The 12,213-nt window shown below is 35.6% G+C and overlaps 1 pseudogene; it reads right to left on the minus strand.

Moving 5' to 3' along the window:
* Positions 1–924: 924 nt before the first annotated feature.
* The window catches only part of LOC123247696, a 33,043-nt pseudogene continuing 21,754 nt past the window's right edge, over positions 925–12,213 (minus strand).

A 12,213-nucleotide genomic window follows, 5' to 3' on the forward strand; every position in this document is an offset into this window, starting at 1 on the left:
GGAAGAGGTTTACAGGAGAGGGGGAAGGGTTTATAAAGTCTTAATATATATATGTATATATATATATATATATATATATATATATATATATATATATATAATGCTGCTATTTCTGGATTTTCACCTATTGCGTGGGTCTCTGGAACATAACTCCTGTGATAGGTATGGGATCACTGTATAGGCTTCCACCAAAAAGAACAATGCTTGGAGGAAAACTCAACCCTCTTACAAAACAAAAGGAAAGGCATCTATACAGAATGAACTTCTGAATTACATATATAGGTGTATATATATATATATATATACATATATATATAAATGTTTATATTTATATAGAGAAACTTTGAAGTATGGAAGATTTAGATTCATATATTTAGAGCTTTAAGAAATTTAGTAAGTCATCTAGACTCATTGAGGAAACTGAGCATGAGAGGCTAAGTGAAGAACAGAAGAAATTGCTTCATAGTAATTACGCTACATGGCAAACCAAGTTAACTCCTGGGGGGAGGGGAGAGTCATCGGTATTTATCAAATTATTCAGTATTCCAAAGCTATCTTTCTTAAACCAAACATAAAAAGACTGAAGAAAGCAACACAAACTATTCCAACTACCAGAAAACAAAAGGAGAGAATATGAACAGGATTCTTTTGTGATTCAAAACTCTATTTAAAACAAGTCACCTTTCACTAAGAAAAATTAATGCTGTTCTTTAAAAATACACATCTTCATCAAGCTAGAAATCCTGATGACTCATACTATGTTCTGCAAAGCACCTGCAGGCTTGGTAACAAGATGAAGATAGGAGTATGAAAATACAAAGGTTACTTTGGTTCTGTATTCTTAGCTTGATCCTTGATCTATTTCTACTTATTCACATGACTAGAACTTATTTAAACCTATTTCAGAGACTGGGAGATGACTAATTAGGCATTTCCAATGTTGACTTCAACTTCTACACCTGGTTCAATGCTGATAAAAGTAATCTGCTTAACAATTTCAAAAGGACTATGCAAAATCAATGAGGCATTTGTGGATTCTCATTTAAAACTATTCCTAAGTCTTTGAACCTTCATTGCAAGAAGTTTCTTAGTTGTGATCTGAAGTGTCTTAGAGGTCATTAGAACAGGTCCTTACACTTTTAAATTCTTTTTCTTTGGTTCCTCTAATTGGGTCAGTGCACATCTTCTTGAGAGATTTAATGTTCTGGCCAGAGGGTAATTCAAATCTGGTGAATGTCCACTTCAGACTTCAGAGGTCCCTTGCCAGTGTCTTTGAATGCCTTGGCAAGAGTAAAGGGGGAGGAGGGGGGGGGGAGGGTGTGGAGAGGAGTAGAGTGAGGAGGAAAGGCAGGACTGCCTTTTCCATGTGGCTACAGGAAGGATACCTTTCCCAAAGAAATCATTTATATTTTCCCGAAGAAATCATATAATTTTAAGGACTGCCAGGCACTTTACAAATATTATCCCAATTTATACTCATTAATAAACCAGGGAGATTGGTATTGAGTCAGAAGTTGTGTCTTACCCAAGATCATGTAAGTATCTAAAGCTGAACTTAAACTCATGTCTTCCTGGCTTCGGTTCCAGCACCCCATCAACTCTGCTACCTTAGCTGCCTAGCTTGATGTAAAAAGTAAATGTAAATCAATATCACAACATATAAATTCAAAGTAATGCCCACAGTAAAGTCCTAGAATGCTAATAATTGCCTCATTTATCTTCTTTTCTATTAAGATAAAATCTAGCCATTATTTTTAGCTCATTACATTCTGTTTTACTCAATAAATTAAGTGTTTCAGGGTGCCTCCATAATGCTGTGGTGATCAAACTGCCTTTTCCTCATAGACCCAGAAAAAAAGAGAGAAAAGCTGAGTCACATCAGAAAAGTTTCACATATGACATTAGTTCTTACACATTCCCTCTATGCTTGGCTCTTAACTTGGGGCCCTGCTGTTTAATCCTCTAGAAAGGTATTTATTTTGGGATTAAAAAATTAGGGGGTAACAAATTTTAAATTTTTAGTTACATCTAACCAAAAAATTTAATGCTAATGAGCTCTGTCTACACGAAAACAAAGTGCTGTGTTAACTATTTCCTTATGTAATGCTGAAACAAATGGTTTCAATACTTTTGAAGCTATTCTTGTCCACAGACTTGTAGGACTTCTAAAACCAGACGTTACTTACTACCCTGGCACTTCTCAGCAACCTCAAAAACCTCACATGAATTTATCTTCATAATTTATACCTGGAGAAATCTGTGATAGGAACATAAGGAGTATGACAGCTGGAGAAATCAAGACTTACAAATGGCACCATAAAACTAGTTCTTGATTCAATTATTTCATTTTCCAAAAGTCAAACCACTCAGGACTATCTATGCATGACAAGAAATAGATGCCTTTACAATAATCTGGAAATAATACTGAGTTTCAGGAATCATCTGAGAGCATCTCATACTAAGTCATTAGTGACTAGAAAGGAATCATGATTGGTTTCAGACTAGTTAGCAAAGACTCTATATATTCACATTAGGCCTTTTCCTCAAACTAAGAATAAGAAGAATTAACTTGTCAATACCCTGTATAGAGCAGAAAAAGCAAAGTACTAGACTTTTTCTCCAGTCTGATGCACACAATATCAATCTATTTAACATAAATTTTCTGTGGCACAGCTGATTTCTACTAATATGGCTACATCCCTACTTTACCCTTGAATTTGAGTTCTTTATCTAAGAGGGCTTAAGTCTCCATCACATTCTCCTGGTCCACTAATCTTTTCAATACTCACTGAGGCTCAATGAATAATATTCTATCCCTAATTTGTAATGGACAAAAGAAATTTCTCCAACACCAAACTAGCTCAATAAAATAGACCAGGACAGCAACTCTGGGCATTCCTTGCTATTCTAGATATTTATCTATGGATAGTAAAGAACACTGGACCAGGAGGCAAGAAACTGGGTTCTAGTGCCAGCTCTGTATATACTATAGGCAAGTCACTTTAAAATAACAGGGCTGGTCTTGATCAGTGGTGTCCAACTCAAATAGAAATGGATCCCTGAAGTCCATATATTGTCTCAAAAAACCACAAATTTATATTTTTATGTTGTATTTGTATTTTTAAAAACATTTTCCAATTATATTTTAATATGTAATTGTTCTGCCTTGAGCTGTGAGTTTGACACCACTGGTCTAGATAACAGTCAAGTAAAGTTCCTTCCAGGGCAGCTAAGTTACCACAATGGATAGAATATGCTAGGCCTATAGATTTAGGAAGACCTGAATTCAAATCCAGTTTGTGGGTAAGTTACTTAACCCATTTGCCATTGGAAAAGAAAATGGCAAACCACTTCATTATCTTTGCCAAGAAAATCTCAAGGACAGGATCATGAACAAAAAAAAGTCCCTTTTAGACACCTAGGTGACAGTGGATAGAGAGCCAGGCCTGGAGAAGAGACCTGGTTCAAATCAGGCCTCAAACACATCCTAGCTCTGTGACACTGGGGAAGTCACTTAACCCCAATATCTAGCCCTTACTGCCCTTTTACCTTAGAAGTGATACTTCTATCAGACAGAAGGTAAGGGTTTAAAAAATGAAAAAGAAAGAAAATCAAATTGCCAATGTAACAAATGAATTGGATGGGGGCAGCTGGGTAGCTCAGTGGACTGAGAGTCAGGCCTAGAGACGGGAGGTCCTAGGTTCAAATCTGGCCTCAGACACTTCCCAGCTGTGTGATGCTGAGCAAGTCACTTGACCCCCATTGCCTACCCTTACCACTCTTCTGCCTTAGAGTCAATACTATGTATTGACTCCAAGATAGAAGGTAAGGGTTTAAAAAAAATCTTTTTTAAATGAATAGGATGAATTTACCACCAATGAAAAGAAAATTTAAAAACCATTATGAGCTCTTTTACACAATTATCTGCTAGCATGAATATATACAAAAATATAAATTTTCCAGATTAACAGAAGATGAAATAGAATATTTGAATAATTATATCTGAAAATTAAACTGAGCAAGCCATCAATGAATTCCCTAAGAAAAAGTCACCAGGACAATACAGTTTAATAAATTTTTTTAAACTCTTACCTTCCATCTTAGAATCAATACTGTGTATCGGTTCCAAGGCAGAAGAGTGGTAAGGGTTAGGCAATAGGGATTGAGTGACTTCCCCAGGATCACACAGCAAGGAAGTATCTAGGGTCAAATTTGAACCTAGCAGTGATGATGATACTTTTAGAGACGGTGTCCTGTGCCTTTATACCCTGTCCCCCCCAGAAACAAAGTGCTATGTGGCACACCCCCAGGCCTCCAGACCTAGTGGCATGCACCCCACCCCACTCCCTTGCCCCACACTGGGTTGGGAGAAAGGACTCCCACTATGCTGCTGGGCACAGTGGTAGGTGAAGTGAGGAATATCCTCAGCATGTGTAGAGAGGGGAAGGGGAATGGCCCAAGTGCTCCACTCCCCTCAAGCTCCACTATATCCGCTGTGCCCTCCCACTGGGCTGCTGGGCAGAGGGGCAGATGATATGAAAAAAGCACTGTGGAGAGGGGCAAGGGAACAACTACCCCCAAATCCCCCTGCCTTTCTAGTAATGAACTCTTGAGACTGAAGGTGGGGTGTGCCCACAGAGAGCACTCTGTGTGCCTTCCCTGGCACCCGTGCCATTGATCCGCCATCATGGACCTAGGACCTCCTGTCTCTAGGCCTGGCTCTCAATCCACTGAGCAACCCAGCTACCTCTATCAAACACTTATGGAACAATTTATTCCAATACTATATAAACTATTTGGAAAAATGGGCAAAGAAAGAATCTTATCAAATTCCTTTTACAACACAATGAAACCTAATCCAAGAAGGGCAAAAACAGAGAAAGGAAACTATAAACCAATTTCCCTAATGAGTATTGATGCAAAAATTTTAAATAAAATACCAGTAAAGAGATAACAGCAATATATCACAAGGATCATACACTATGACCAGGTGGGATTTATACCAGGAATGGAAGAAAGGTCTAATATGAGGAAATCAGCATAAATGGCCATCTTAATAACCAAAAAAAAAAAAAAAAATCACGTGATTATCTCAATAGGTGTAGGAAAAAGCTTTTGACAAATTGCAACACTCATGTTAAAACAATTAGAAAGCTTAAAATGATGTAATATCTAAATAGACCATCAGCAATCATTATCTGTAATGGGGGATAAGCTAGAAACCTTCCTAATAAAATCAAGGGTGAAGCAAGAAGGCCCATTATCACAATTACTCAATATTGTACTAAAAAGTTAGCTATAGTAATAAGAAAAGGAAATTGAAAGAATAGGCAAAGAAATAAAATTATCACTCTTGAAAACAATACTTAGACTCCTAGAGAACCAGCTAAAAAATTAGTTGAATTAAATAATTTCAGCAAAGTTGAAAGACATAAAAAAACAAAAAATAAAAACAATCAGGATTTCTATATACTACTAACAAAGTCCAGCAAGAAGAGAAAGAGAAATTGTATTTCAAATAACTATAGAAAGAATGAAATATTTTGGAGTCTGACCTGACACACAAAGTCAGGTCATACAAATGGAATAATATTAATTGCTTATGGGTATGCCAAATGAATATAATAAAAATGACATTCTATCTAAACTAATTTACTCATTCAAAAAATTGTTTTATAGGGCTAGAAAAAACCTAACAAAACTCATCTGGAAGAACAAAAGGAAAAGAATATCAAGGAATCAATAAAAAAAATTGAAGAAAGATGGTATAGCAGTACTAGATCTCAAATTGTGCTGCAAAGCAATAATCATCAGAACAACCTGGTATTGCAAAGAAATGGAGTGGTCGGTCAGTGGAATAGATTAAGCACATAATACCCAATAGTAAATAACAATAGTAATCTATTGTTTGATAAACACAAAGTTTTGAGAGAATTTAGCATATGACAAAAATAGCTGGGGAAACCTGGAAAGCAATTCGGCAGAAATTAGGTTCAAATCAACATCTCACTATATATCACAATAAAAATGGGAACATATTTAGACAGAAAGGATGATATCATAACCAAATTAGGGAACCATGGGATAGTTTACCTGATTTTGATCTATGGATGGGGGAAGAATTTATGACCAAACAAGAAAGAGCATTGTGGGATATGAAATGGATAATTTTGATTACACTAAATTACAATTTATTGTAAAAACAAAACTTATACAAGAAGGAAATCCTCCTAGAAAACTAGGGTGAAATGTTTACAGCAAATTTCTCTGATAAAGGCCTCATTTTTCAAATATATAGAGAAGCAAGTCAAGTTTATAAGAATACCAGTTATGCCCTGACTCATAAATGGTCAAAGGATATAAACAGTCAGTTTTCAGAAGAAATCAAAAGCTATTTAGATTCATAAGGAAAAAAAGTTCTAAATCACTAAATTAAGACAACTCTGATGTACCACCTCACACCTATCATATTGGTTAAAATGACCAAAACCAAAAATAACAATATTGGAGGGAATATAGAAAAACTGCAACACTAACACACTGTTGGTGGAGTTATGAACTGATCCAAACATTCTGAAGAGCAATGTAAAGAACCCAAAAGGCTTTGTAAAACTATGCCCACTCTTTAAACCAACAATTATACCACTACTAGATCTATATCCTTCAAAGAAAAAAAGAAAAAGACCTATGTATAAAAATATTTATAGCATTTCTTTTTGTGGTGTGAAAGAACTGAAAATTGAAGGGATGTCCATCAATTAGGGACAAATTGTGGTATATGATTGTGATGGAATACTATTGTGCTATATGAAATGATGAACAGGATGGTTTCAGAAAGACCTGAAAAGACCTACATGAACTGCATGATGATCAACTGTGAACTATTCTCAGCAATACAATGATCCATGACAACTCTGAGGGACTTATGGAAAAAAAAAAATGCTATTCACCTCCAGTGAAAGAATTAATGGAGGCTGAATGTGTATTGAAGCATATTATTTTTTACTTTATTTTTCTTGAGGGTTTTTTTGGGGAGAGGGTGTTTTCTTTCACTGCACAGCTAATATGGAAATATGTTTTGTATGACTGCACATGTATAATCTACATCAAAGTGCTTGCATCCCCAAGGAGAGGAGGGAGAAAATTTAGAACTCAAATTTTAAAAAAATATTTTTTAAATATTTTAAAATTGTATATAATTGGAAAAAATATTTTAAAATTTTTAAAAGAAATTTAACTTTATTTTAATATATTGTGATCTTTTCCCTATTCAAATTTTCTATAAATGTTACCTCAATTCATAGGTTAGAGATATGTCAGAGAAAATGAGAGAATGATGTCAATTTGTATCTCTCTCCCCACTAGAAATGCCTTGATACTCAATTTGTGATGAATTAAATAAAATTGTTTCTTGAAGATTAAAATGTACAGTATATCAATTTTTTTCAACAATGTAAACATTAAATACCCTAATGTTCTCACTATACTTTGGGGATGGATAGATAGATGATAGATAGATAGATAGATAGATAGACAGATAGATAGATAGATAGATATCATAGATAGATATATAAAATATGTGAATAACTCATTAAGTGCTGAACTGAATCAAGGACTTCGTGCTGATCAACAAAGGCAGTATAAATATAATGGGGCTTTTCAATAATTATCAAATGGATAATAATTAGACCTTTTATACCTCCTAGAACTTTCTGGCACATCCCTTTAGCTCCTCAGGCAATGCATAACTTTTTATGTGTTTACAGACTTTTAGTAATACAAATTGGACTATGTTCAGAGAGTCACTGGTATCCTCATCCTGAGTATGATCTTTTTGCAATTTATAAACTACAGTGACGTGTTTTGAGTCAGAAATTAGAGAACTTACTTAGCCTGCTTTCCAGTTTTACAAAGAAGATAATTAATATTATTACTATCATTATTATTAAAGTGTTACCCCTGATTTGGAGGCATGTAACCCATTTCTTTCCTTCCTACAAAAGAGCTATGGTGCTAGAAATCAGGTAATACATATTAATATTTAATTCCACTACATGAATTGCATTCAACTAAGGAACTGGGGATTCAAAGTATAATGAAAGAAACATTGGTTCTGAAGTGAGAAGCCCTGGGTTTAAAATCCTACCTTTTAACTTTTTTTTTACCTCTTGACCTTAAGTAGGCAGGCCCTTTAACATTCCCAGAATTCAGTTTCCTTATCTGTAAACAAAGGCAATTAGACTAGAAGACCTTTCAGGTTCCTTCTAGGTCTACATTAAGATTTCTGATAAAATAATCCTGGCCTCAAGAAGCTTACTATCTAAAAAGAAGGAACTGACAAATATTTGGTTGAATAGGATAAAGCCAAAGGAAAGATTGAAAGTGTTTTAGGAAAATGGGAAAAAGAAGAGATCATTTTCAACTGGAAGTAGAAATAAGGGATGGGAAAGAGGAAAGGTTTCATGTAAGAAATAGAATATAAATTAGTCCTTTTAAAAAAACTTAAATAACTTCTATATTGGTTAAGAGACCTCATTTTTGGAGGTATCATTGGAACTCTATTAAACCTGATCCAAACTATGTCCAAAGAGTGCTAAAAGACTGCCTGCTCTTTGATCCAGCCATACCACTGCTGTGTTTGTACCCCAAAGAGATAAGGGAAAAGACTTGTACAAAAATATTGATAGCTGCACTCTCTGTGGTAGCAAAAAACTGGAAAACGATGGTATGCTCTTCAATTGGGGAATGACTGAACAAATTGTGGTATATGCTGGTGATGGAATACTATTGTGCTCAAAGGAATAATTAACTGGAGGAGTTCCATGTGAACTGGAAAGATCTCCAGGAATTAATGCAGAGTAAAAAGGGCAGAACCAGGAGAACCTTATACACAGAGCAGATACACTGTGGCACAATCGAATGTAATGGACTTCTGTATTAGCAGCAACGCAAAGATCCAGGACAATTCTGAGGGATGATGGCAAACCTATGACACGTGCGTCAGCATTGACATGCGTAGCCATTTTTGATGACATGTAGCCTCATGCAGCTGCATACAGAGAAGTATGGGACTGCATGCTGAGGATGAAATATTTGCTGTAGTGTAGTGTAGACACTCTGTGCACTATAGATGAAAATTCTACCTATATTAATTTACCTATTTTGGTTTATTAAATACAGATATATTACAATTATACATTTTTGTTATTTAAACTATAAATATCATGAAATTATGGTTTTTTTCTTGAAGTGACACACCACCCGAGTTATGCTTGTTTTGTTTTTTTTTTTTTTTGGTGAATTTTGACACACCAAGCTCAAAAGGTTGCCCATCACTGACCTATGAGAAAGAATGCTATCCACATTCAAAGGAAGAACTGTGGGAGTAAAAACACAAAAGAAAAACAACTGCCTGATCACATGGGAAGATGGGGATATAATTAGAGATATTGACTCAAAATGAGCACTCTAGCACAAATATCAATAATATGGAAATAGGTCTTAATCAATGACACATGTAAAACCCAATGGAATTGTTCATCAGCTATGGCAGGGGGTGGGAGGAGGGAAGGGATAGAACATGAATCCTATTAACCACAGGAAAATGTTCTAAATTAATTAAATAAAAAATTTTAAATTTAAAAAAAAAACACACCTGACCCAAAATTTAAGCCCCAAAACCAGATAATAAGTATTCTTCCCAAGCAGAGTAGTTAAAGTTTAGTGCAGTACTGGATATGAGGGAAGGGCAAAGGGAGCGAGAGCCTGTGAGGATAAGGCAGAAGCCAGTACTCCAATAAAATTCAAACAGCTAACCCCAAAGGGCTTCCAGGATATAAGTATAGCACAAATCACTTAACTCTGTTTGCCTCAGTTCCTCATCTGTTAAATAAGTTGGTGAAGGAAATGACAAAGTATTCCAGTATCCTTGCCAAAAAAAGTCAAAACCCTCCAAATGGGGTCATAAAAAATCAGACACGACTAAAAAAATTGAACACAACATTCTCTAATTCAAGTATTGAAAAACTTTTTCTGCAAAGGGCTAGATAGTAAATATTTTAGGTCTTATAGGTCCAGAGGCAAAATCAAGAGTATGCAGAAACATATAACATATAACAAGAGAAAAATAAAATTTCCACAAAGTTTTTATTCAAGAAATTTAAAATGTAATAATTCAGCATAATTCTTTATAATACAGGTTTATTAATAAGAAGAGTGAAATTATTTGCGGTAACATCTTGCAGGCTACTGGAACTGTAGTTTGAGCTCAGGAATTATATCTGCTACAAATTTGTCTGAGAATAGAAATCAACCTTGAATTCTACTCCAGAACACCTGCCTCTGATAGACAATGCTTCTAGGACCCAGGTACCATAAGTCCGGTCTACTTCCTGGTCATCTCCACACTAAACATAACTATCTTTTTGCTTGTACTAGTATTCCCAGGTCTTAGCATGGTACTCGACACATAATAGGGGCTTAAAAATGCTCTATTGGGGGGGGCAGCTAGAAGGCTCAGTGGATTGAGAACTAGACCTAGAGATGGGAGATCCTGGGTGCAAGTCCAGCCTTCTGACATTCCCTACCTGTGTGACCCTGGGTAAGTCATTTAATCTTGACTGAATACTCCTTACTGATCTGCTTTGGAAGCAATCCATAGTACTGATTCTAAGATGACAGGTTAATTCTAAGGTTTTAAAAAACATGCTCTATCTTGTCTCATATTGAGACCATATTACCAGTATTTTTCTTTTCTTTTTTTTTTTTTTTTTATTTTAAACCCTTAACTTCTGTGTATTGACTTATAGGTGGAGGATTGGTAAGGGTAGGCAATGGGGGTCAAGTGACTTGCCCAGGGTCACACAGCTGGGAAGTGTCTGAGGCCGGATTTGAACCTAGGACCTCCTGTCTCTAGGCCTGGCTCTCAATCCACTGAGCTACCGAGCTGCCCCCTTACCAGTATTTTTCTAGTGCTTCTCTAAGAAACAATAGCAATGAGTTCTAAAACGTTCTCAAATGAGAAGTCAGGGTCCTAGGAATTATATTTGGAAAAATAAAGAAATCTTTGTAACCCCTTGAAACACAGTGCCTCATCCTTACTACTTTCAACAACCTGTTTCAAAATTTTTGTTCCAGTAGTTAGGTTAGCTTCATTATTTATAAAGAATGTACTTGACACTTTTTTATAACCTCTGATTATAACCATAGTAAAATGAGACAATACTCCTGGACAGGAAAGGCTGCCAAAATGCCCTTAAAGCATGACTGGTTGCTCTTTAAGATGCTGCCAAAAGCACATGGTTATCATAGAAAAACAATCAAAATTCCTTGCAAACATCCAAATTAAACAACTATTTCATCTAACAGAGAAATCTGAAACAATCAATTGTCTTCTGTCTTCTGATAGATGTCATCAAGTCCCAATGTTTCTTGAGGATTAATTGATGCTAACAGTGTTACTGAATTTGTCTGTGAACTCTGCCTTACCCAAACCAGCCATTGCTAGCCTGATCTATGGTGCTTCTAGCAAAATCTACCAGTATTTCAAACATCTCCAAAGAATCCTTTGTCCTTTTAGAAAAGTAGCATTGCTGACAGCATGAGATAGATACTGTCAGAAACACTGGGATTTTTAAAGACAATTTTCTACTATTCAAGTTGTTCATTAAAAAGACAGCTAAAACGTCAAGCCATCGATAAAGCATGACCATCTATCCAGACTCAAACCTTTCCTTTCAAATTACATTTTTCAAAGAGTGATTGCTCCTACTTGCACTAAAATCTAGATATCTAATCCAAGTAAAACAGTGTATGTGTGTGTGTGTGTGTGTGTGTGTGTGTGTGTGTGTGTGTGTGTGTGAGAGAGAGAGAGAGAGAGAGAGAGAAGAGAGAGAGGAGAGAACACAGTACAGTATACAACAAATACATAATATTATAATATAATATTATAATAAATACATTATAAATAATTAAGCTAACCTAACTACTGGAACAAAAACTTTGAAACAGGTTGTTAAAAGTAGCTTACATTGCAATAAATGAAAACACATAAAAGGAAGCTGGAAAGTGGGAAAGGGAAATTGTATCCCAGGATGCGTGATGTGGAGATAGATGGCCAGGAAGTGGGACACATAAAGCTGGGGTCCTGGCAACATAAGGTGAAAATCCACATATCAAAAGCAATTGTTCCAAGGGTAGAGTCCAAAGTTAAGA

The sequence above is a fragment of the Gracilinanus agilis genome, chromosome 1 (assembly GCF_016433145.1).
Source record: "Gracilinanus agilis isolate LMUSP501 chromosome 1, AgileGrace, whole genome shotgun sequence".
In the NCBI taxonomy this organism is placed as follows: Eukaryota; Metazoa; Chordata; class Mammalia; order Didelphimorphia; family Didelphidae; genus Gracilinanus; species Gracilinanus agilis.